This window comes from Octodon degus, unplaced genomic scaffold (genome assembly GCF_000260255.1).
Source record: "Octodon degus isolate 3935 unplaced genomic scaffold, OctDeg1.0 scaffold00382, whole genome shotgun sequence".
NCBI lineage: Eukaryota > Metazoa > Chordata > Mammalia > Rodentia > Octodontidae > Octodon > Octodon degus.
The window spans coordinates 181,937-185,434 of NW_004524958.1; positions in this window are offsets into that span (position 1 = coordinate 181,937).

A 3,498-nucleotide genomic window follows, 5' to 3' on the forward strand; every position below is an offset into this window, starting at 1 on the left:
AGATCTGCTTGTGCAGGGCTGGGCAATTGTGGTCAAAGGAAGGCAAGAGATACAATTGCACATGAAATCTGAAGAAGGTTATACAGTGGATAAACAGAATGTTGGATAGTCACACAATATTAGTTAGTATTTTATTTTATTGAGAAACAAATATGAATGAGACAGTTTCACAGCTGATTAATAGGATAGTTTTGATAATCAATACATTGTACAGTGTTATCTTCTTAGTGGTTATCCGTAGTGCAAGATGCTGACAGGATATCCTGTCCAAACACTGCTAGTACACCTCTTTCTTCTCATGGAATTAAGCGAAAGCAGCTGCATATCTATCCTATTTTGTATATACAAATACAAAATGATCTTTCCTTTGTATCCCCTTTTGCTTAGTCCTGTCAGAGGTGGGTATTCTATTGGCATCTAAATACTGTAGGTGCTTGAATTCAGCAAAACAACCCAAAACTTCCCAGCAGTCCACAGTAGTAGTGGGTTATCCACAGAAGTTACTGACTTGGGCCTTTTACAGCTCATTGTATTGATATGGCTTTACTTTATATATGTTTTAATACTTTTCCGCTGGATGGTTAAGACCAAGATAAAGCAAGACCTACATAACAAGAAATATAACTTTTGTATCTGATAAGGTCAGTCTATTTAGTATTTATTGTCTGAGACAAGATCTCACTAGGCAATTCAGGCTGGCCTAGAGCTCACTTTGTAGCCCAAGCTGATTTCAAAGTAATCTTCCTGCCTCAGCCTCCTGAGTGCTGGGATTACAGGCATGTACCACCACGCCTGGTTTATGGCTTATTCAGTCTTTCGATGGAATAAAATTCTCACATATACTCCATCAGTAAAGAACCCTGAGGACATTATTTAGATGAAATAAGCCAGCCATGAATGTATCAAATATACGTGGGTTAAAGTCCTACCAACAGGAAGGAGGATGCTGGGGTGGGGGCACAGTCCTGTGGCAGAGCACTTGCCTGGTATGGATGAAGCTGTACTGGCCGATACACCGTGTCAACTTGAGAAGTTTGAGGTTTAATTAAGTGACTCAGCAGAGAGCCGGGGTTCTCAGCTTGCAAGCATCCTCATCCTGTGCAAGCGGAGGGCATGGACACAGTGTGAGTTCTACATGCACAGCGCAGCCCCAGGGAGCTTGTTTATAATACAGGAGGGTTGCCGCAGCTGCTGCCCTTCCTTTCACGCTTCGCTGTTTTCTGCTGCCATGAACTGCTGCTCTCTGCCATGTGTCACTCTGCCTGGGAGCCAGCTGAGTATACTTTGAAACCTCCACAAACCGAGAGCTCAATAAACCTTTCCTTCCTTAATTTTGGGTGTTGGGTATTTTGTCCCAGCAATGGGTCAAAAGTAACTGAGACAAGCCCTGGGGTTGATTCTCAGTATGTAAAAATTAAATAAATATACAAAGTTGGCTGGTTGTCAGAGATGAAGAGTAGGGTGAATAGTTCACTTATTTATTTTTGGTCTTTTTGAGACAGGGTCTTGCTGGGCACATAGCTCAGCAACACCAGCACCTGGCTGGCAGGTGCAACTGAGTTCAATTCCCAGGACTGAAAAACAAAATCTTCTGAGAGAAGGGCTGGCTATGCAGCGCAGGCTGGCCTGGCATTCACTTTGTAGCACAGGCTGGTCAAACTTGCAACAATCTTCCTGCCTCAGCCTCCAGAGTGCTAGGATCAGGCGCGTGCTGCTCCCCCAGCCAGCTTTACTGTTTGTTGGTTACAGAATGTCACTCTTGCAAGATAAAAAGCTCTGAGGGCTGGCGATGTACTCAGTGGACTAAGCACTTGCTTAGGTAGGCGTAGGGGCCAGGGTTCGACCCCTCCCTCCAACCGCATGGCCTCACCGGCCCCGCCCCCAGGTGCTCTGAGCCTGACCGAGTTGAGGCGTGGTGATGCACGCCGGTAATCCCAGCACTAGGGAGGCAGAAGTCAGGAGGATCACTACGAGGCTAAGCTGTATAGTTAGCTGTTCTTTTTAAGTTGCACCAAAACAAAAAAGAATAACAACAACAACAACAACAACAACAAAACCCCCTTTTTGTCTTAAAAGACAAGCTCTGGAGGGGCCGGCCAAATAGCTCAGTGGATTAAAGTGCCTCTTAGGCAGTCTCGAGGGGGGTTGGATCCCACCCGCGGGGCACACTGAGACAGCCATTAAGACTGAGCATGGTGGTGCACACCTGTAATCCCAGCTCTTGGGAGGCCGAACACAGGTGGATCACTACAAGTCCAATCTAGGTAGAGACCCTGTCCTAAAATTAAAAAATAAAAAGCTCTGGAGGTGAATGGTGGTGACAGTTGCACAGTAACGCCAGTTTAAATGCCACAGAATTGCTGGGCATGGTGGCACATGCCTGCAATCCCAGAATTCAGCCAGCCTGGACTACACAGTAAGTCTAGTCTAAATCACCTCGTGAAACCCTGTCCCAAAACGGTAGCAGGGACTGGTGACAAACTGGGATCCCAATACTAAGTAAGCTGGGTTATGTGGAGCCAAATTTGAGCCCAGGCTGGGAAACCCAGCGACCCTTCGAGAATCCACCTCAACGTGTCTGTGCAGAGGCTCTGAGTTCAGGTTCAATGCCCAGTACTGCAATTAAAAAAAAAATACATAGGTGTATATATACTTAAAAATCTGTGTTGCCAGAGAAAGGCTCGTGCGCCTGGCACACACCCAGCGTTCGGGAACGGCGCAGACAGGACTGCACACAGCTGGGCCTCGGGGAGGAGACTGGTAGCCAACTTGCACACTGGTCACTAATCGCTGAGACCTGGAGACAGCTCCCTGTCCCTCTGAGACTCTGGACAGGGCACCACAGCTCCGTCTACCGAACGCCTGTTCATGCCCGTCAAGGCCACCTTTCCGCACACGGCGTGGTTCGCACCCCACTGCTCGCCGCAGCAGCGCCAGGCCCCGGCGGCGCCGTCGTCCCACTTCTGAGGCCGGGAAGCTGCGGCCCGGACGCTGCGCACCGAGGACGCGGCAGGAGGGCAGGAGGGCGGGCGAACCGCGACGCGGCCCGTTCTGACACCCAGAGGAGAGCTCCGGCAGGAGTGCCCGCTCCTCCTCGCTCGCCGCTCCGGGGAGCCCGAGTCCACAGCGTCCGACCCCCGCGAGTCCGCAACAAGACCCCACGATTGCCTTCGCCCCTTTGGCCCGTTTGCGCACGCCCGAGGCCGCGCGTCGGCCAATAGGAAAGCCTCACATGCGTTCTGGGAAACGAAGTCCGAGCCCTGGACCTCTCGGTTTGCGTCGGCGGCGTCAATAGACCGCAGTCCGGGCTTTCAGATGTTACTACGCTACCTCTTGGGCAATGTAGTGCTGGCGCTGGATGACGCTAGGCGGACGCACAGGAAGAGCCAATGGGAAGCCCTCTTCGCCTCGATGCTTTCTGGGAAATGTAGTTCTCAGTGAGCTCGCCGAGAAGAATTGCTGAGCAGAACTGGCGACCCGAGTGTGTGGGGCGGGGGG